General features: G+C 45.1%; 2 protein-coding genes across 5 annotated transcripts in view; both read left to right on the forward strand.

Annotated features, from left to right (window-relative positions):
• ANKRD46 (ankyrin repeat domain 46) overlaps nt 1-8956 on the forward strand; it is an 85986-nt gene extending 77030 nt beyond the window's left edge. For 2 of the 3 annotated variants that reach the window (XM_080378078.1, XM_080378083.1), the window contains one exon: nt 8065-8956. The gene's annotated coding sequence lies outside the window, so the exon portion shown is untranslated. The remainder of the gene's footprint in view (nt 1-8064) is intronic. The other variant, XM_080378079.1, reaches the window with a different exon arrangement.
• A 1278-nt stretch (nt 8957-10234) lies between these two features.
• Nucleotides 10235-22347, forward strand: part of RNF19A (ring finger protein 19A, RBR E3 ubiquitin protein ligase) — a 57425-nt gene continuing 45312 nt past the window's right edge. The window contains exons 1-2 of one of the 2 annotated variants that reach the window (XM_080378059.1): nt 10297-10367; nt 21938-22049. The gene's annotated coding sequence lies outside the window, so the exon portion shown is untranslated. Of the gene's footprint in view, nt 10368-21937; nt 22050-22347 lie in introns of both variants that reach the window. The other variant, XM_080378058.1, reaches the window with a different exon arrangement.

A 22347-nucleotide genomic window follows, 5' to 3' on the forward strand; every position in this document is an offset into this window, starting at 1 on the left:
AAATCCCACAAAAAGGAAAAATAAAAAATACAGAAGGCAAATAGGAGGTGGCAAAGAATCCAAAGATTTCATAAGAATAAGTTTATTGTAATTTTATCTTCCTCTTAGGCAGAGATGTTGTTTTTTTCATGTAACCAAGCAATACAGCTGTCACGAGGCAGGTGGGGAATCAGAAGCAGGAGCGTGTCATGAGATTTCTGGTGTCAAGCTGTAATTCAGTACAATGAAAAGGATCTACATTGATAGCATTGGAGTATCTGTCATTATGACTAAGGTAATTACTCCATTGAGCCCTGTTTCTAGCAACAGGCAGTATCAGAGGCTTCAGAGGAACTGCTCTACTATGAAGACTGAATGCCCTTATAGAGGTGTAAATTTTTCCCTGGTCAGTGGTTAGTAAATTGCATCATTTGCTTACTGTCTTTTTCAGCTCTGTAGTTATGTGAATTTCTTATCGATCATGAACTCATCCAGCCTTTTGTAAATGTCAGCTAAGTATCTGGGTGTAATAATGAATTCCAGCCATCAATAACATCAGATTCTATATTCCATGGCCCAGATCTGATGGCTAAATAGGTGGTGAACTGGGGTGACTTAAAGCTTAAACCACACACTTCAGACATTGCAGAAAGACCTACACGTAAGCAGAGATGTGTGTTGCCAGTTACTGTTCCAGGGAATAATTTTATACTAAATCTTATAAACTTTGCTTTGTTCTAACTCAGCATTCCTTACTGAAGTGGAGAAAACAATCAAGCAGCAATGGCAAGAACAGGATCTCATGATCTCAACCAGCTTGGTCACTGCCGGCATTAATGCTGCATGCAACATCACGGAGCACTTTTCAGCCTGGAAGGCTGGTGAGCTGTTGTCCCTCACTGGGCTCTGGGCTCCGTGCTTGCACAGGTGGCTGAACACATGTAGACCTAACCCAAATGCATCTACATACCCCGCATTATAGATAAACCCCAACAAAACATCAGAGAGCCTTCTTGCTGAGCAGTATGGCTGCCCTTTTGCTGCTTCAAATAGAAACCTAGACTACCTCAGTGGTTAAACTTTCTTGAAACTCGAAACAAAAAACACATTGAATAAGTTTCAGTGCCAAGTGTCATTCCTAACCCTTTAGGAATAAATGTGGTGCAGAAACACCTTCCAGAAAGTGAGGAGTAGTACTGCAGTCTCCAGACAGGACTCACTTCTGCAGGTCTGGTGGCAGACGGCATCTGCAGTGAGTATAGGATTAGGAATGGTATCTGAAGGGGAAAATGATCTCCCAAAAGGCAGGTGAAACCCTAACCCTTCCTCCTAATCATCCAGACTTTGTGACTCATTACCCTTGGGTGAGAGGAAATCTCTGTCCGTATATCTTGGCCAGAATTGAGTGCGGGGGGTGGAGAGGGGGCAGAGTGAAGTCTTAGGTGTCATGTGTTTAGCTGATCTAATGCAAAAATAGAAAGGAATCAAGGGGAAAGAAACCCTGTGAAGATAAGCCAAGACAAAAAAAAGGAAGCAACACCAACACACAGAGCACCTTCTGCAGAACCTGAGGCAGACACAGTCCTGGGTGAAGACAAATCCACTGATTCCTGCCTTGGGTACTTCAAGACAGTAGGCAAATTCTAGCACAAAAGAAAGTAAGGGGGTAACTCAAGACACCTGGTTCTAGGAATTAACAAGTGTGGCCTAAAACATACATTAAACATATTTTAAATCAATTCAGTTTTCTTTTTGAGAAGGACAGGCAAAGTCAGCACACTACCCAAAAGCTGTATCACCCCATTTGTAGCCAGGCAGAGGTGAAGCCAGATGGAAGGCCAGCTCCTGGGGACCTTGCTGGACAGCAGGGGAACAAAACGCGTCACAGAATTTTCCTTGCTTTGCCACCAATGGAAGTGCACATAAAGTCCCCTGAGTACAAACTGTATAATACGTTTTCTAGTCCTATGGTTTTGAGTATGATAAAGAGGCTGAACTGGACAAGACTCTGCAAGATGCAGTTCAGAGGATTAACCTATAGCTGATCCAGAAGGTTGTTAGCATGGAAGCTGTTATGGATAAAGACCCACTGCCCATTCTCAACAATGCACAGCTGATCCTCTCCCAGGTACCATGGTCTGTAGCCAATCTGAGATATTCCCAGGAATGTTCTGCCAACTATGTAGTTAAGTAGCTAATGGATAGCAAAACCCCTAGACCTTCCCTATGAAGCTGGTGAGACTCACTTCTTGCCTTTCATGGATTCAGAATCCATGTGGTCTTCCACCGAGTAAAGCTGCCTGGTCCATCTCTGTGCAGCCAAGAAACTAAGTTGTCAAAGGCTTCAAGAATGCAGAGAAGAGCTAGAAAGTAGACAGAGGTACTTCAGACTCCAAAACAAATATTAATACATTGAAGAAAGCTATTTAAAATGTCCTTTTACCGTGAAGGAACTTGGTATTTAAGCAAACCAAAAGAAGAAAGGACTCCCACAACGCTCCTGTGGTCATCTCACCCCTCACAAGCCCTCTTAGTGTGCAGGCTGACTGCTATGGACCTAGAAGGAAGAAGCTCGTGGGAAGTGCTCCCTTCCTCTCTCTCCAGGCCTGGAGCTCGCAGAGGCTGCCCTTGAAGTCTCAGCCCAAACACTTCATGGATCATTTGCCAGTTCAGCTTCCTTCCCTGCACATGCAGGAGAAAAGATTTCCGTCAGGGCTGAACCTGTAGCTGATGGTCATACTGGTGGAGACAGTTCTGTTGCCACTCCTCCGCTGTAATGTCCTTCAGGTGCCCGCTGGAACATGGCTTCTGAAGACACCTGTACCCTCAGGGCCAGCACTGCAACCTTGTGTATGGATGCAGGGGCTTGGCTCAACCCTTTGCAGGCTGCATCCTGGAAGCATTACTTGGAGCAGACCTCCAAAGCTAACTGCTCAGGTATCTGGGAGAGGTGTCAGGAGCTGGCGCTCAGCCCTAGACAATGTACATTTCTGCGAGCACCAGCTTAGACTGCAGGATGAAGAAGCTTGGTGGACGGAAGCTAATCTCTATTAAACGTTTGGGGCATTACATCAATGGTCTTCATTGGTATTTCTCCTTCTCTGTAGCCTGGTCTGAACGCTGACTAGACTGAAAACCTTCAGCTGCTTCAGATACTTCCCTTGCATGTGGAAGGGACATGGGAGACCAGCTGGTATCCTGCAGTCATGTTGCATCATGGCCTGACTAGGCACATCTCAGTATGCTGCCTACCATGAATCAGCACTATTTAGAGCTCTCTGTCAGGGATTTAACTACGGACCATTCCTGGGTAATCTTATGGCACTGCTGCCACTGCCCTCTCTCTATGCAATGACTGCCCCAAAAGCAGCTTGAAGCCTTGGGCACTGCTGGAGGGATTATTGGAGCTGGATGTGCCTGACCACGGGAAAGTGCTGTTACTTGCGTCTGGATTCAGCTTCATGCAGGGAGGCAAGAGGCTCCCACCTCACCCCAGAGGAGATCTGGGAGGCCTGCTCCTGGCTATCCTGAGGAAGGAGGGACCACAGAGAATTCTTCTGGTCTGGGCAAGAGGTAAAGGCCACAGTTGCTGCTTCATGAGGGTCATGCTGAGAGTAATCACAGCAAACAGCAGGCTTGCCAGCTGTTGGCAGGAAGGCAGGCACAAGTGCCACGGCGAAACTGCCATCCTGGCAGTGGCCTCAGCGCAGAGGACAGCAGCTGTACACAGCACACAGAATTCAGCTGCTGATGCTGGGGAGGACCAGGCTGCCTCAGTGCCCTGCTCGTGTCCTCGGCCCTTGGGCAGTGGCCGGGGCTGCAGGGCGTTTTGTTGCAAGTGGGAATTGCCAGACAACCTGGCAGAGCTATGCTTGCAGCTCTGCACGCAGAGCAAGCGGCTCTCCCGTGAATGGCCTGTCTGCCCTGGCGAGGCCAGGAAGGATGACACATTTCTGGAAAGTTCTCCCTGTACAGAGGTCCTGTGTCCTACCACTGCTTGTCTGTTGGCTCTCACAGACTTAGTCGTCATGTCAGAAACCACGTACCTTCTAAGCAGAGGCTGAAGGCAACTACTCCTCATTGACCCCCACCTCTGTCCTTTTCCACCACCAACAGGTTGCACACACCAATGCTCCTGCCAGAGCTCCGCTCGTGTGAGCTCCTCTCGAAGTCAGCAATTGTCAAAGCCATATGGAGTCTCTCCATAAGGATGTGTTGGGGCCCTGACGGCACCCACAATCCTGACTGTGCTTGCCCAGGGACCCCATTTCAGCCCTTGGGGCTGTTAGCCCCTGCCCCAGCGATGCTGCAGCAGGGCCAGTCTCCAGCTCCCACAGTGTTGCCCTGCCCACCATGGGTCCCACCGAGCCAGACTCACGTGTGGGCTCATGTTCCAGCCTGGCCTCAGCCTGTCCCCAGGCAGGTGCCCAGTGCCCAGAGCTGGGGCCACCCCAGTGCCTTCCAGCCCTGCCCTGCTGCCACGGGGAGACCCTGGCCTGTGGTGTTCCCTGACAAGACGTTTTTTTGGCCTCAGGAGAGTCACAGGTTGTACACTACAGGTCCAGGCGAGGAGGACATCTCCCTTGCTGTCTTTGTTCAACATGCGCTCATGATGGACATGCAACACCTGGCACGACCGCAGGTGACAGCGTGTGGCAGTAGGTTGTGTGGTGTCATGCCTGCCCAGAATCTCCTCCTCCTGCTGTCCAGGCTGGCAGCTGTTGCTCTGGGTGCAAACACACGCTGCCTTCAGGTCCACTGACCTGCTCGCAGTTGGCTTGAGGCAGGTCAGCAGGCGCTGTGAGGTGCTCCTGTCTCCTGCATACCCCACAGACACAGTGACAGAGGCTCCCTTCGGCCCCTCGCTGTCACACAGAAGACATTTTTTTAAATGCCCGTGCGTGGACCAATGATGCTCGGCTGTGGCATGAGCATATACAGAGAGACAAGGCCACAGGGCCTGCTGTGACACTTTTGGAGGTGCTGTACCATCAGTAGCAGAGTGTGGCCATGGTGCACACTGAAGTGAGACCTCCATGGGCACCAAGCACCTCCATCACCAACCTCCCTGTCCAAGTTTATTCATGAGGGAACCTGTAGATAGACTGCAGATGAGCCACCCCAGGAAGGATTATGCAGTAATGCGCCAACCGGTGGAGTAGAACTTTGGGGTGCAGTCAGTGTGTCACCATGAAAATATGGAGGCATTGTTTGTTGCTCAAAGGACAGCTAAATCTGAGCAGATACTAGCTACTCAGGGAAAGGCAAGTCTAAATGTTCTCTGGCTCTGGCAAAGATGGATCATACGTGCTGCTTGGAGGACCCTCTGGCTGATTTGAGACCAACTTTAGAAAAAGTATAGGCCTTCCCTGAGCAGGGTTACTTCCACCGTGACTTTAATCTCTTCACATCTAGTGAAGCCAATAAAAAAGTTATTTAGAAAACCCTCAAGCACTTTTACCTTTATGCAATGTTTCCCCCTACCCCACTGTTCTCACACTTAAAACAGCAAAAACATTCTTGCTCAAGCTTTCCAGAAACAATTTCACCTTTGGGCAGGGACTAAGCACATAACTTCTCAACCCAGAAAAACAGAAGTTTCAGGCTGTTCTGAGTAACAGAGGAGGAAAGCCCAGGGGACTAGAATGGGAACAGTGTTGTGCAACAGAAATGGTAGTCTGCTGTTTTTCACAGTATAACTAACTCTTAACTGATTTTCATTTATTTTTCTAACAAATTGAAGCTATTTAAGGATACAGACAGTGATAGCAACTGACCTTTAAAAAGGGCTAGCTCCAAGAAAATACATAGGTAACACACGTGCATCTTGCAGCTCCTCACCTTTAGGCACCTGACTTCCAGAATACTCTCTAGAGCTTAAATACTACATCCAGGAGTGGAGTTTTAGGCATGCAAGAGATGCTAAGCTCATAAACCACTCTTTTGCAGACTTTCGGAGCCTTATGAGTGACATCTGATAAGTGTTTAGGAGCAATTTTTTTGATTCAGGCACCCAGATTTCTCTAACTATTTCTGTTCTCTCTCTTTGGGGCTGGAAACAAACCCATTTAATTGATTTAAACAGATTTTCTTTCTTGCAGTAGGTATGTTCTGGGGGCTGTAGTTCTAGGTATCTTAAATTTTCTACCCTTGCTTTTTCTTTATTGGCTACTACAGAAACCGATTAGATTAGATCAGATGGTATGACTCTAAGATATCTGAGATGTTTGAAATGGCTATGGAAGCCTTCATCTTTAATGTTTTATGACATGCCAATAATTTGGAAAGTTCTCAACCTGCACATTGTTTACTGGTATCTCGCCACAAGATCGTAACTTGGATCAGTGAGATTGCATCTACATCATCTAGCTCTATTTGATGCTAATTCATTATCCTAGGTTTGTCATCATGGTACCCCTGTATTTAAATATCCTTTCATTTTATTCTTCAGGTTAATAATGCCTTTTGAGAAAATCCAAATCTGGATTTCTTACAGAGTATGTATTTTTAATCTGCTGTGCTCAATACAATTGATGACAATCAGTGCATGACAAATAACCTTTCACAAAGGGTAAACAGAAGCCTGACATAATTCAACACCTATTCCTGTCCCGTGCAATTTGTATCTTAGCTATACTGATATATAATAAGATATTTATCAGTTGTATACTGATATTTATTAGTATTGCCTATTTTTGCATGCTCAGTCTAAAGACATGTTTTGCTATCAACGGATATTGCAGATATTTTAGTTCATCAAAGGCTTTTATCCTTTCTTCTTTAGCTCCAAGTCAGAATGCATTTCCATATTACATTTTCTCCAGTGGCAAAATGGATCTAGACAGTTCTTTTCCTTCCCTATGCCACTTGCTCCTGCTGCCACATCAATCTTCTGCTATGCTTTTTGTGCAAATGCAGCCATCTGTGGGGCAACACTGTAAGACGGATCAGTAAAACCAGGGGTCCTAAAAATAGACTCTCCAGGAAAAAAAAAATACTAGCAAGACAGTTGAGCCGGAAAATGGAGGAGAGTGGTGAATCCCCAAACAAAGAGTGTTCTTCAGAACAAGATGAACGAAAGGTCAGGGACACAAATGTGTGTGTGTCAAGAGGGGAAAGGTTGAGGATGCCTCTTTTCCCCCTATAAATGATGGATTGGAAACCAGATGATGGCAGAGGCTGCAGAAAATATAAAATTATCTGCAGAAAAAAAAAATGGTTCGGCTTTGGCAATTTTATGTTGAAGATGATGGCTGAATATTCAGATAAAGATTTCCAGAAGAGACTCAGATGTGGGATCGGAGACATGGAAACATTTACCCATCGTATTTGATACTCTTCCAACATAAGTTTAAAGAAAAGACCATAAACACATGAAATTCTGGATTTTACAGTACCCTTTCACATGAAATAGCAGTGTTTCATATGTAAACGCTGCAACTATACCAAAGACAGCAGTCCAGACAAGCAAAGATTATAGGAAGTATATACTAAATTAAGGTAAGGTCTTCCACATCATATCCTCTCTCCATTCTGTAACACTGAGAGAAATAGCACTTTTCTTCCTCGGTCCTGTCTGCTCACCTCACTTCATGCTGATATGATTTTTGCCCTTACATGTTTGACAGCACGTTGTGTGTGCTTATGTCTCCTTAGAACATACCAGAAGCTTTGCTTCGAGGACAGTATTTTTGTATTCTGATATAATACTTTGTACTTTTCTGCCAGTCACTGAATTAAATACCCAGAATGTTTCAATCCTAGATGTTCTCCTGAAAGCATTTTGGAAAGACAGCCTTGTTTTCATAAATCTTGTGTGCTTCACAAAATGCAATGTGCATGAGGTATTTTCTCTTTGTTAAAGGGTGTGGGCAGTCCTAACTTTTCCGCAATACCTCTTTGTCATCCTGTTCTATAATAATAAGCAAGCAAGCAAGCAAACATATCTTCCCTACATATCAAAATAAACCGCTGAGAGTTTTTGTGTACAGCTTGTGCAGAAAAGATTGTCCTCCCTGTGCTTTCTGTATTTTGTTAATTGCCTATTTTGAATGCTTCTGATGAAAAACACCTACTTGGCTGCAGGCTCTCTCTGCTGCAGAGCTCTCAGGAGGGTGGCTGGCTGGAGGTTTGCTTGTCCCCCCGTCAGCTTCAAGGAGAAACCATCTGACCACCACAGTGACTGCTCAGTCTCCCAGTGCAGAATTTTAAAACGCCTGGGCTCCGTTCCCCTCCTGTCCTCCAGCATTAGCCAAGAGGCTTCAGAATATTTGTACTGACTTGCTGAATCCCTCTGGACATTTAGAAAGTAATACATTACTGCACGGCTTTGCACTCCTTGTTGCTGGGGGTTTTTTTATTGGTGGTTGCACGTTTGAGTTGGTAAGATGGTTTGCTGTTCCTGTTCCAGCCAATATCTGTTCACTATCCCATCACACTATTCTATACGGTGATCTTTCCGTTCCCCTCTTCATTTTCTTTCCCTCATTCACCTCCACTCTTGCCTGTCCTTTTTCTTCATTCATTTTATGAACTTCAGTTCTGTAATTCCATTTCTCTGTCCCAAATCTCACACACAGGAAAAACGGCCAAGACTCTACCCTACAAGTGGTTATATTCTTCTGCGTATCTTACCCAAAGGAATACAACAGCGCCATTAACGCGCCTCAAGCGACATGTCTACGTTTGTGGTACTGGAGCCTAAGTAACTCACCTAGCTACCGGCTTTTGCAAGCAAAGAAGGAACTGATGTGATTTGTACACAACATATCAAAATTCCAATATAATCTCATTGCTGTTACCGTCATTTTCCACTTCCCCTCCCTGTTTGCTGTAATTGCCTGCTCGGTCATTTCAGATTAAGTATCTCACTGTGGAATGACTTGTATTCACTCTTAATTTGATGTACTGGAAGTAGTCCTATTGACTTAAATGGAGCTGCGCACAGAAATAAATGTAAGTATACGTGCAAGCTTTATACAGAGCGTACATTGCAAATCCCGTGGGAAAAAATGACACATTTTATTCATCTCACAGTATCTGCACGTGTTAAACGCGGGTTGGGTAATTAGTAACTTTTCCCAGGTAAGCTTTTGGGTTTCATACCAGCTTAACAGAAGCACCACTAGTCACCTACGTGCACAGGATAAACTCCCAGTTCCAGAGAATCCAGAGATGACATAAGACACTATGAATGATTAACTAGATGGGGGGGAGGGGGGGAAGACCACACGGTTTAAAAGCGATGTAACATTAATGTACGCAAATAATTCTTCAAATATGCCAGAGGACAGAGGAGGGGGATCTGGAGCTGGCCCAGAAGAGGGGTGAGGGGCAGCGAGCGGGCTGCGGGAGAGGGCAGCCCCTGAGGCAGGGCTGCGGGGGGCGAACCCCGCGGGAGGCGTGGCGAAGGTCGGCAGCGAGAGGGGCCGGGGAGCCCCACGGCGGGGCCGGGGCACCCCACAGAGGGCCCGGGGGAGCCCACGGCACGGCCACGGGAGCCCACGGCGGGGCCGGGGCAGAGCGGGGCTCCAGCCGCTGGGCGCCGGCGGCCGGGGAGCCGGGGGCTGCCCGCGCTTGGCCACGGCGAGCAGGGTCGCGCCGTGAGGGAAGGGCCGGGGGCCGCTGGGGGAATGCCGAGGCGGGCTCCATCTCGGATGGCGAGAGCGGCGGCCGGCAGGGTCGCCTCTGTTTTACAGCACGCTTTGACTCCTCGGCGAGTGAATCGGCGTTGACTGACCCCACCGAAACGCCTCAGTAGTTCGCTCTTGGCCTTGCACTTTTACATTTCAACGGGTGTGAAGGCCACGGAGGAGTAAATAATTACCGCGCTGCTGCCGCCGCTGTGGGCAGCGCCGCGGAGTGCCCGCGCATCGGCCCAGCGAGCTGACCGCCGCCGGGGAACGGACACCGCAGCCGCCCGGCCCGCGCCGAGCCGGGCCAGCGCCGAGCCCCGGGGCGGCAGGGAGCGGGGAAGGGGGAGGCTGCCCCGCTTCCCACCACCCCCGCGGCCGGGGGGGGAGAGGCGGGGGTCCGGGGGGAGCGCGGCGCCTGCTGCTTGCTGGGGCCGCCCCGCCCCGCCCCGCCCCGCCGGCCTCCGGGAGAGGGCGAGGGGGCGGCACCGCCGTACGGCTGAGCTCAGCGCGTCGCGGAAACCAGCCAGCGGGCGCCGCCTTCCTTCGGCGGGCGGCCCCGGCCTGCCCGGCCCCGCACCGCCGGGCTCGGCTCGGCCCGCCCGGCCCCGCCCCGCCCCGCCCCGGCAGCGCCGCCCCCTCCGTTCCTCTCTCTCTCACACACACACGGGCACACAGAGGCACACAGAGCCGCTTCCTGCGCGGGGCAGGGCCCGGGCGGGCGGAACGGCGCCGCTTCCTCCGGCCGACTCGCAGGTACCGGGGGTGGGCCCGCGGCGGGGCAGGGGGCGCGCAGGGGCTCGGCGGGGGCGCGGGGCGTCCCCCGCCTCGGGCCTCCGCCGGCGGCCGGCAGCCGCCGCCCTGAGCGTGGCGGAGGGCGAGGGGGTGGAGCGGAGCCTTGGAGCCGGAGCCGCCTCTGGGCGGGGGCCCGAGCCCGGGTGGGAGAGGGCTCGGGTGGGTCCCAGCTGCGGCCCGGGGAGCCGCGGCCTCGGGGGGTCCCGGCGGCCGGGGGCAAGTCGGCGGCGTCCGCCGCTGCTCCTCACATTGCTGGAGGGTGAAGTCATGCTGCCCATTGTCTCCCCTCGGCTCCCCCCTGGCGGAGCGCGGGGCCCGTCGTGCCCCGAGCCACGGCGGAGGAGGGAGACCCGGCCGGCCCGGGCCTCCCCCCCCCTCCCCGGGTGGCTGCGGTAGCGGGGCAGCCGCCGGGCGGGTGTCGCTTGGCCTCGGCGCGGCGGGCGGGGATGCGCAGGGAGGAGCTGCCGCCCGGGTGGGCCGCGGCGCCGCGGGGGGGCCCTGGGCGGGCGCCTGGCTCCCGCCCCCCGGCAGCGGCGTGAGGCTGCCGGCGGGGCCCCGGCGGCTGCGGCGCTTGAACTTGCAGGGCGCGGGGAGAGCAGGGCACGCAGCTCCCGGCGTTCGGCGCGCCCCGGGGGACAGGGTTCGCACACACCCCCCCGAGAGTGCCCGGTTTACCTCTCCGTGCTCCGTTGTCCACCCTGGACGCGGAGGAGCGGAGGGGTTTCAAGTGACCGGGGATGTTGCATCTCGGCTGTCGAGGCGGTGGGGGGACGAGCGGGGGTGACAGCCGGCGGCTGGCCGTGCGTTCCCTTGCACAGATCCTTCTGCAGAGCTGGGACTTTTCCACCTGGCAGTGCACTGTACACATCGCAACTACTGCGGGCGCATCTCGCAAGGGTAGGGAAAAACGGATAACAAACAAGTCTGAGAGCCAGCGTGCGTGTAAGCGGGCTGGAGGGGCGATGATTGGCACAGGGGAGGTGTCCTGCCTTTCCCCTCCTGCTCCAGTGCTCTCTGACAGAAAGGAATGGGGCTTTGCCAAAGGGCTAGTGCTGGAGCGGAGTTATTGGGATACGCCAAAGGGACTGTAGTAGAGTGCAGTTATTGCTGAGCAGAGAAATACAAATTTGAAACCTTCGTGCCCTTGTGGTCGCTTGTTGGAAACGTGCCTGGCTTTCCCTGTGCGGAGCACAACAAATCTTGTTTCTGTTAAAATACTGTAGTTGGCGTTGGTACTGATTACTGCTTTATCTCAATTGTTGTCAAGGACAGCATTATTTTTAAAATGCAAAGGGCAGTGTGGGAAATAGGACTTGCATGATTTAATTCTGTAGACAAAACTAATCATAAATTCATGTTTAAAAATTTGATTTTTTCCCCCTCAAAATTTTTTTGAAAGTAATTCCTCTTGTCAGTCGAACCATACTTCAGTGTCCAATGAAATGGTTTTTACTAAGTTAATTCGAAAAGAAGGTTTTCAGTTTAATATCCAGGTCAAAGTGAAGTATAAATTCTGAGTTGCCCAGCTGACAGAATTAACCTGCGTGCTTAGAAACGATGGCTGTGTAATATTACTTAACAGCTCCCAAAATCTTACCATTATTTAACTATGAACACTTAAAGCTCTCAGGAGGCTGAGAAGGCACCTTTTTTTTTTTTCGCTTGCATGTGAACTAGGCCTATTTGGTCCAGAAAATGAAAGTTTCACTTTTGCATAATAGCAATAACGTTACTCTTAAAAATGAATTCAGTAAAAAGCTTACATATGCATAACTCTTCTATATTTGTATTTCTTGAAGTATGGTAGAGTTTCAACTGTGTTTTATATGATTCAGTATTTATAAAATGATGAATTCTAGCTGTTGTGTTGTCAGCTATTTTTGAGTTTGAGGACGTCAGATCATTATTTCTAAAAGAGGGGAGCTGAAATGTTGTATGTGTGGTTTTCTTCTCTCCCCCTTAAATCTACCAAACAAACAGCATATTTCTTACATAGAGCAGTCATCAGATTCTGATTAATTATGTTAGCTCTGGCTTAGGAGGAAGATGCTTGACAGATGTATTTGTTTACCTTTGTAGTGTGTACAAATCCTGGTCTCTCCATTAGTAAATGAATCGTTACAACTCTCTTAGCTATGGGATTCTCAGTTAGCATTAATATATGCATTACAGAAACTCATTTTATGTGAAAGTTACCAACCTGTAAAAGAGCACAAACCCTTGAATTCTTTTGGCGGTTGGCTAGAGCCTTTTGTGATTAAAAATGTGTATTTTTTTCCCCCTATTATTAATTAACAGCATTTAGCTGCTACTCCCCACAACAAAACTTCAGACTAAATTTATTCAGTGAGTAGGTGATTCTTCCTAACTAGTCCAGTTTGGTGGGTTTTTTTTTTCTGTTTGCTTGGGCCTTCTTGGTCCTTACTTAGTCTCACTAAAGTATTCCTTAGAAGGATTCCCCCATACCTTTCCAGCGAAACTAAGCTGGATGCCTCAATCTTTTTGCAGGACTTCTGAACCCAAGTAAAGAGGTGCTGAGAAAGATCTTTGAACTCTGAAATGCAACTATACTGTTCTGCACCACTGTCCTCTGATGGCCTTTAGTCAAGCTTGTTTTCCCCATTATGGGGTCAGTTTGCTCTGGCCCATGGTCAGACATCCATAATTAGCTTTGTGATTTGTTTTCTGAATTGTATGTAAACACCACATACCAGACTTAATGGAATGAATTTTAATACCTGGCTAGGATGGATTGATGGATACATGTTTTAGGCTCTGCTCTTCTTAGTGTGATTTCTGGTTTATGGCAGAGTTGCCAGTCAGTCTGGTTCTTTGGGTCAGCAAATGCTCTTTGAAAAACTAATAAAAATATTAATTTTAATACTGGCTTACCCATAAAGAAGTTGATTTCAGATTTTTTTCATTTTGCATTTGTCTTAGCTCTAAGTTTCCCTTGTCCCCTCTGTGTTAACTGATGGAAGATGTGTAGCCAAATGCATCAGTGTACATAACACAGCTTCCAGATACTGAGAATGGTGTCGGATCTTACATTACTAAAAGCATCTGAATTGCCTGTGGAGATAGACTTCTGCCAAGAAGGTAAAAAACTGCATGGAGTCTTAAGAGTACTGGTTGGTTTTAGTAGTGTTGCAGTGTACCTTTTTTTTACCCCTCCAGAGGAAGAATATGGAAGAGGCTGTGTCAGTACCTCAAACAGTTGAGTGGTTTTTTTTAATTTTCCTTTTTTTTTCTTCTTTTTTTTTCCCACAAGAGGAGACTTCCTTATATTTCTGAGTCTCTGAAGGGGAAGTTTTATCTGTGACTTAGTCTGTTGTTAGTTAATTTCTAGTAGTTTAGCCTTTAAGTCTTCAGTGAAATCATCTCTAAGGGAAAACAAACATCTTTTGTGTTGTATATAGATTAGATTTCAGATAGTGTGCTCTGCTTTTAATTCAGAAAGAAGTAGAAGTCCAAATAAACAACTGAGTTTGACCTAGAGAGTAGAATTCGAGTAGGATTTCAGTTTTCCCTCTTAAGTATTCACTTGAAGGTTATGTAAGATTTCTTCTGTTTTAAACTACTTTATTTCTCAGTGCTTTGTGGTAAGTTATTATGTAAATAGGTATGTAGTCTATTGCTGCTATTTATGGATCGGTAGATTTCTTCCAAACTTCTGTAAACTCATGTTCTCCTCATTATCCCAGATTTTCTTGTAAGTTTGTTTTTTTATTTGATGAGAAGAGACTTACCTCATCTGAGTCATAAGGCGGCATAGGCTTCTTTGTTCAGTGATCTCTGATTGTTCCATGTACATTTCTGGCAATTCTCAGGCACTGCAGAACTGTATTTTACCCTGGTTTTGATTGCTGGTCCTTCTCTGGCTTTGGTTGCTTGTTTTTTCTTTTAGTGCAGACACTGACTCAAGGATCCAAAACAAAGCAATGGATATCTATAAAGAACTGTAAATATTATATGGGAATAGGATATTACAGGGTTCTACTAGGATTCTTCTTCCTGTTGTGAGCATGGCTTATACCAGCTGTAGCACAGCCGTTTGAGTTCTTCAAAGTAGAATTCAGAGAAGGAAGCAAAGCCCCATAGCTGAGTTGTGAGATGTCATTTGTGATACCACCCTGAGGTCTTTCCGCATTAAGGCAAGTGAGGAAGGCCTTGACTGTGTTTTGCTTCACTTTCATGGAAGTCATGGCATACTTCTGAGAAGAATTGACCCTACCTTGAGGTTTATCCATCCAGTAAGTAGGAGTGCTTCCATTTTAGATTACTTTTTTGCAATGGAAAAATTACTGTAGGTTTTTCCACTCTTAACCTGTGGATTGGAGTCAGTCACCTGCTGGGTGACTATTAGTATCTCGTTGGACAGGTAGCCAGCACACTGCAACTGTAATTGCTGTTTACAGGATGAGAATAGCTGTAGATTTATGTTTTGGTTTTTTTTTCCTGAAGGGTGAGTTTCCAACAGGTTCACTTCATATATCCAGATATACTGTAGCAGTCTGGAAAGCTGATACAAGAGTTGCTTTAACCTAAAGCAACTTAGCAAAGAGATATAATGAAGTTAGTGTAAATTTAAGAGTTACATATACACAGGTGTTTCCTCAGGCATTGAAACTTCCTCTCTTTTAGAGGCCAACATATCCCCTATAATGATGTTTTCAGCAAGACATTTGAAGGGCATCTCGCAGAAATAAATGTTTGTACCAATTCAGTTTGGTGTAGTCACTTGTTCTTGTTTCCTAAGTAGAGCACAACTCTGTTAATGCAAGTATCCTGTTATTGTTCAGCACAAACTGTCATTGTGGGACTATGTCAGTTGTGTTCTGTTTCCATTTATAGTTGAGACAAATTACTGTTAAACAAACATTTTTCCATAGGTCCTTTAGTTGCTCCCATAAGGCAGATTAGAGCTGTTATTCTAAATTGGAGCCTCTGGCTGTCCCCTTCAGTTGTTCCATTTAGTGAATGAAGAACTGCTTCAGCAAGAGGACTAGCTCTGGAGAAGCTGTCTGCAGTAAGAATCAAGTTGCTTTGTTATCATGTTTCACTGATGCTGCATATCCTTACTAAATAAAAGTATCACTTTTTAAGTTTCTCAATTAATGATCAGATTTTTCACATAAAACCAAACTCTGCGAGCTGCATCAAGTTAAGCGAGTTCTGGTTTTATCTGAAAATGCTTAATCTGTAAGACAGTTCCAGCTATACTGTTCAGTCCACTGTTTAAGACTTTTGGTGAGACAAATTTACCTGGTGTATGTTTTCAAGAAATGGTTTGTAGGGAGTGCAAAGTGGGTACAGCACCTCCGGGGATCTACTGAACAGTGGAACTTCAGGTGGGACTGAAGGTTTTAGTTGAGGCATGGGGATTTTACAGTGCTACCTGGCTAGCATTTTGGATATGATGACATCGTGGCACTGGTGTTGCTGTGCCTTGTTTTTATTTTTAAGTATTTATATAAAAGTAGCCTTGTTAACTATTTGCTCTTAGACAAAAACAAGTCTTAGCATCATAATGGTTGCATTCCAGAGGAGAATACTGTTGGTGGTGCCATGCCTAAATGTGTCATTCATCCATTTCCTTTGCCAAAAGCACATGGTACACAGGACTTACAGTATATTATGTGGTGTACAGGACTTACAGTATATTTCAGTGAAACTAGGCAAGGGGAGGGATATTTTAGCAGATCTGCAGTATCATCAGTCAGAACTCAATCTCTGGAAGAAACTTTTAAACCATTTTTTTAAGGAAATAAAAGGCTTTTATTCTGTCCAAATTAGATCATTGATGAGTGCTTCAGGCTTTCTATGACCTGAAAATCAGGAGCCGTATGCTCAGCCTGCTGCCACTCTTCCTTGTATCAATATCTGATAGTACCTTGACGATAAATGTTTTAGTAAGTATTAACTGAACACCTATATGGGGTCTGTACATGATGTGGAGATGCAAGTTTGTTGCAACATACTTCTCCTGCATATCAAAATGCTTAATTTAGGGAGCATCCAGTTGTCCTTCAAATGTCTGATAGTGGAAAGGATATTTGCATGGGAATAAATAGTGACTATAGTGAAGATGACCCAACTGACAAAGGTGAAGCTTGCTGAGAAACATTTTCTTCTGGTCAGCCATTGGGAAGTACCTTACTTTGGGTCTGCCTTTTGCATTTCCATAATAAGCAATCTAATATGTTGATTAATGCAAAGAAATGTGACTGTAAGGTGAAGTGTGTTCAAGGTTAGAGACTTTAAAATTTTGTAGAATGTGTACTGGAAAAATAACTTGTTATCGAAGACTTCACTGTGTGTCCTGATGGAGGTGCTCAGACTTTGTGTTCCTCTATCTGAAGTCAAATCTAAACAGAATAAAGCCTTTAAAATTACTACTTCCCCCCCCCCCCCCCCCCCCCCCCCCCGAGTGGAAGGCCTTGCTTCAGTTTCTTGAGAAGAGCAGGAAACCACAATACCTTCTTAGTTTCATTTTACCTGTGAAGTTGTATCTCGTACTTTTTGTTTGACTTTGCATTTTCAAAAAAAGGGAGTCAAGCTTTCCTGTATATGACACTGCTAAAAATACATCGTGGGAGACCAGGAGCCCTTTTACTCAGGGTCAGAGATGGAGGTATCAAACTTCTAGGTCCTTTTTAAGCAAAGGGCTCTTTAGTGCTTGTAGCCTGTGAAGCCAGGCTTTTGCTTTCGTGAAGTGTAAGATTCCGCAGTCAGTGCAGGTTTATTTGTGGGACAACACAGAGAAGAAATCTGCAAAGCTATTGTTCTCACTGTTTCTTTTAATTTCACAGCACCATGGTTTTTAAGCCATCTCCATTTGGCCTGAGGAATTTTTGTATCTAGTGACCACAAAGTGTTTTCCTCCTTAGTTCCTATCTGACTAGTTACTTTCTTTTTTGTCCTTTCCTTCTTTCTTCCCCTTCCTGTTCCTATTTGCTGTCACCTTCTCCCCACGCTCCTTATGTGGCAATGGGCCAATGCGCTTTCATTCAGACTTTGTCTGTGGTGGTGGTGTGTAGCTGCAGAAAAGTAGACTTTGCCTTCTGTGACCTGACACCAGGGAAAAATTCAGCCAGGGTAAGAATAGAAGAGCACCCTGTAAGCTCAGCACAGGAGTCCTGAGTCTTTCCATTATTAACAATTAAAGATGATTCCAAGACGAACTAGGCAATGGATTAACTAACTAGTGAAGAGAGAACAAGGATAAACAAAGGGAAAGATCCTGCCTTGCAAGAATTCAGGTTATTAGGGTTGCATGCTGACTTGCCTGTCTGGGAAAGGAAGAACAAGCTCCCCTGTTTTCAGTGTTCATTCAGTAGATAAGGTATATGATGTGCCAGATAAACTTATCTTTTGCTGTTGAATTGAAGCTTTGGAAGGAGGTGGTGTTTACTGGGGAATTGGTTAAGAAATAGAATCATCCTGTTCAGTCCTGCCCGGCACTGCTTCAGCTTTTTCTCTAAAACAGTAAGCACTGAAAACTGTTTCTTCCCACCTCCTACACCCTGTCCTTATTATCAACATAATGTCGTGGTTTGATCTAGACCAAGAAGTATTGTTTAAGTAAAATATGAAGCAAGTAACACAATTTTATTCTAATTGGGTGCTTTTTTCTGTTTTGTTTCGGAGGTTTGAGGTACTGCTGTATGTTTTTCTTAGGGCTACATAATCATATCCTTTTTCTTATCTCAACGGTCATACAGTATCACCTTTCTGTTTTAAGGGTAACAAATAATTTCGAAGTCACAGTTTCAACCTAAGCAATCTCCACAAGCTGTGGGGATCTTTGCACTGAATGCCTTTTAAATCCATTAATATGGAAATGGCATATGCACAATTAACGTAAAGCCACAGTATACTGCATTTGTGGAAGGGATTCTCTTAAACCTTCTGTAAATTTGCTTTTGTTCATCTCTGGTCATTAAAAGTAAAAATAATAAAGATGTATTTTGATATGATTGGTGTTCCTCCTGAAATGCGTCAAAACACACCTCTAAGAGTAGGCAGAATAATAGTTCTGTTGTGGTAAAAGTCATTCAGTAAGAGAACAAATTAGAACTTTGAAAAAGGAGGTAGCTTCCAGTTGGCAGTACAGTGAACAAAAATACAACACTTCATGGAAAGCCTTGGTAGATTGATGCTTTTGTCTCTAAATAAGCGGTGTAGGTACTGAAGCTCTCTAAAATGCAGTCCTTCTGAAATTGGAACTAGTCACCTTTAAAGTTCAGCTCTCTGAAATGTGTGCTTTGTACAGTAGTACTGTAGACTAGTACTTGAATACGGGTGGGTTTGGAATATTTGGTGATGAAGATAAAACCTTATTTTGATGATTTGCTTTCCTTCAAAAAAGGGAGGTGGTTAGATACACCTTTATCACATGACTGTCAGGTCATCAGAGTAGTTGACTGGAGTATGGCTTTGAGTATTGTCTAACTCAATATGTACTTGCACTAACTTTTAACTCCTCTAATGGGCATTCTGCAAAACAGTGCATTTTGTAGGTGAAGAATGGCTCGGGTTTTCGTACTGTGTAGAATGCAAGAACTCTTTCTGTTGGGAAGACAAGGAAGATGCCTTCAGGATGCTGGTAGTTTAACTTTGCTCCTCAGAAACCATGATAATTAGCACACTAGAAATAGGCAGGTATGGCTTTACAGCAATTAGGTGACTGACTTGCCCTGGTTTTGTAATGTGAAAGATTGCACGTCAGAAAAGTGAAAGTGATTCTACCGTTGCATGCAGTTTATTGTCATCTTAAGGTTTCAGGTCAAATTCTCAAACATTAAGAAATGCTAGAATTAAGGTTGAAGAAGCAACCATAGTTTGATTACCTTTTGTGCCTACCTTTATTAAGTTACAGTCCTTGATTATACAGCTGTGGGGCAATTTTTGGTTTCTTTTTCTTTCCTGCAAGAAGCATTCCTAAGAATTTGCCCTGTCCGCTGGGGAGTCCATCTAGGTTGGGCTGCAATAAACTTAGTCTCTAGGGCATTGTTTCGTTTAAACAGGTTTGGAGATAGAATGTAAATAAAGCAGAAAACTGAAAAGATTTTCTTCTTGCCTGATGAAGGCATTTGAATCCTGACCATGTAATATCAGTGGTATTTCTTGGTTTGATGGGCTGATGGTGTGGTTGTGTGTGTGTGTACACAATTGATGCTGAAGGTATCTTTGAACGTATAATTTGCTGTGTAACCTATCCTGAAAGAAATTAAGTTCCTGAGTATCTCAGATCAGGCACCTGAGGCTGATAAATAAATCCATCCTTAATCATATGCTTTAATATTGTATCTGTAAATAGGGATAATAACCATGCTGCCTCAGTGGGATGAATATGGTATTTGAGTATTTCAGCAATATTAATCTTAACATAACAGTGCTCTGCAATGGGCTATGAGGAAATCAATTTCTGCTTGCAGTATTTTATTACTATTTTTTTTAAGATAAGGAGCATGATGAGTAAGAACAAACAAAATACTGAGTAGTGACCTGGTAAGTGTGAACCTGGCCAAGATTCTACAGGGGCAAAGGGATAAAAGCCATGCAATTGAACTGTCCTAATGTACTTCAGTTCTCATTTCCAAACTCCAGAGCTTTATTCTGTTTACTTGGTGAAGTTATTTCTAATGTAGTTTGTGTGCTGTTTCCTAGCTGTTAAAAATAATAATTGCAATCATATCAGCCGGTTTGGAAGCTACTCACTAGGCAGACCGCTGCTATTTGAGCTAGTGGTGTCTAATAATACTCTGTCATGCTTTATAGGGATCAACCCTAGACAGTATGATCTAAGTACTTATGCAGGGGGTTTTATGGATGTCTTTGGATGGCGAAGGATGAGCGCTGGAGGAATGGCTTTGACAGTACAAGCCACTTCTGCTTTTTTGTTTGTCACCAGCATTGTACCTTTGACTTTCTGCATACTTAACAGTGTTTTACCCAAATTGTGTTCACATTTAGTTGTCATGATTTTTTTAGGAGATCTCTTAGCCAATCTAAATTTATATCCTTTTCAGTACCTAACTTGATTGTGTCTCTCTCATCTCATTTGGAGATGCTTCCTCTCTGTGTTTCCACTTCAACTCCTCTTTGTAGGGTCTCTTTCTTATCTTCGCCCATGCTTGTTAACTCGTTTTCCTCTAGTGCTTGTGATCAGCCAGTCAGTTCTGCCTCACTGCATTTATGAGGTACATAGTCTCTTACTTGTGCTAGAGTTCCCAGATTGCTTCCCTGAACAACTACAGTTGGTCTCCTCACTCTGTGATCCCCGTTTTTTCTTATTTTTCTCTCTAGCACTCTGATGGAGTGCCTGTTCTGCCATCCTATTCCTGTTTTGGTGCAGGATTCAGCTGCTGACTTCAGTTGTTCAGGATGATGTCTAAGCAAGTTTGTACTATATCCATTCTTGTTTTCACTTACTTTTTCCCTCCAGCCCCCTTTCTCTCTATGAGTTTAATCCTGCCCTCTCCCTATTTAGTTGGAGTATCTTCCACATTGCTGTTACTTAGTAGTGGGATCTTGGAAAGGACAGGTCAGCTTCCTAGCTTTATTTTCTGGTACTTTGACCCAACATATTATACACATGGAACTGAAGGGAAGATTCTGTTCAGTTCTAGGCTGGATCAAGTTCAGGAGATTGTAGCAGATAAATGATCAATGATTTTCAGCAGAGTATATATTTTTCTTCTGTTCCCAAAAACTTGCAAGCATGGCTACATTCACATTGCTGGAATGCTGATAAAAGGTACATCCTAGATACACAGGCTAGAATTCATATTCCAGCTTCAAAGTATGCTACTGCAAAACCTTTCCAGAGAAAATATTGCAAGTTTGGGATTTATTTTCTTTTCTAAGATAATTTTCTTCATTAAAGTGTTTTGGATTTTTTTGAAGTGTGGGGTTTTTATTTGTTATTGACTTGAGTAGTTCAGCTGAAAAAAGGGTGCTGAATATCTTGGTACCTAACTTTCAGCCCAGTTTGAGAAGATTCTAAGCGTCTTTGGAAATAGAATCTTACAGTGGGAAGTGTCAGGCAGTCAAGAGTTACTAGCCTTTTAACAAGAAATTAGTGTCTTTTGAAATAAATGAGTTACTGAACTGTAAAAATGAGGTAAATCACAATGCATTTAACTTATTACTTTAGTTTCTGTTTTCAATAGCATGGTTATATTTTTCCAATTTGATTTAATCTGACTGACTGCTTACATTCTCCTCCCCCATAACATCTGCTGTTTAACCATGAGGTGCTATATCTATCCTTGCTTTAAGCCTGCTACTGCTTTTTGTAGGACTGCTGTACTCTTATGCACTTCTATCTGGTCTGTAGAGTAAGTTCTGGTAAATGATTGCCTTTTGGGAGTTAGTCACACAGAATAGTGTGGCAAGCTGCTTTGGAAGCTTAGCTGCTATTGTGAGGACATTAATTTAGCAAATAGCTGCAGTGGTTTAAAATGTTAGACCTGTTACCACGTCCTATTATTAATGTCCTCCTCTTGGAATTTACTAACCTACAGCCATCAAACGAATGCCCCTGCTTCCATTCAGATCTGGAGATGTAGCTTAAACTGAACATTTGACCTCACTCTGAAGAGCGCAGGGTGGCCCTGTTCTGAATTTCTGCTGCAGGTAGGTTAACACAACAGAGACGGTATGGGCAAATACTTGTACTAATTCAAACCTGTTAAGCTAGTTCAGCGGGGGCTTCATCTGTAGGACTCCCAAACTACATAGTGAAGCCTGAAGCCGCTCTATACCAGAGCCTCTTGCTCTGAATATTGGAAAAGATGCATTCCCTTTAGTTGTCAACATTTTTAAATGCAGGGAAATAACTTCATGTCTATCTGTGTCCCTGTAAAACTTGTCCACCACGTTTCTGTCAGCTTCTGAGTTGCTTTGTGCTTTGTTGGAGGAAGTTACATTAAAA

Source organism: Falco punctatus (genome assembly GCF_963210335.1).
Source record: "Falco punctatus genome assembly, chromosome: 3".
In the NCBI taxonomy this organism is placed as follows: Eukaryota; Metazoa; Chordata; class Aves; order Falconiformes; family Falconidae; genus Falco; species Falco punctatus.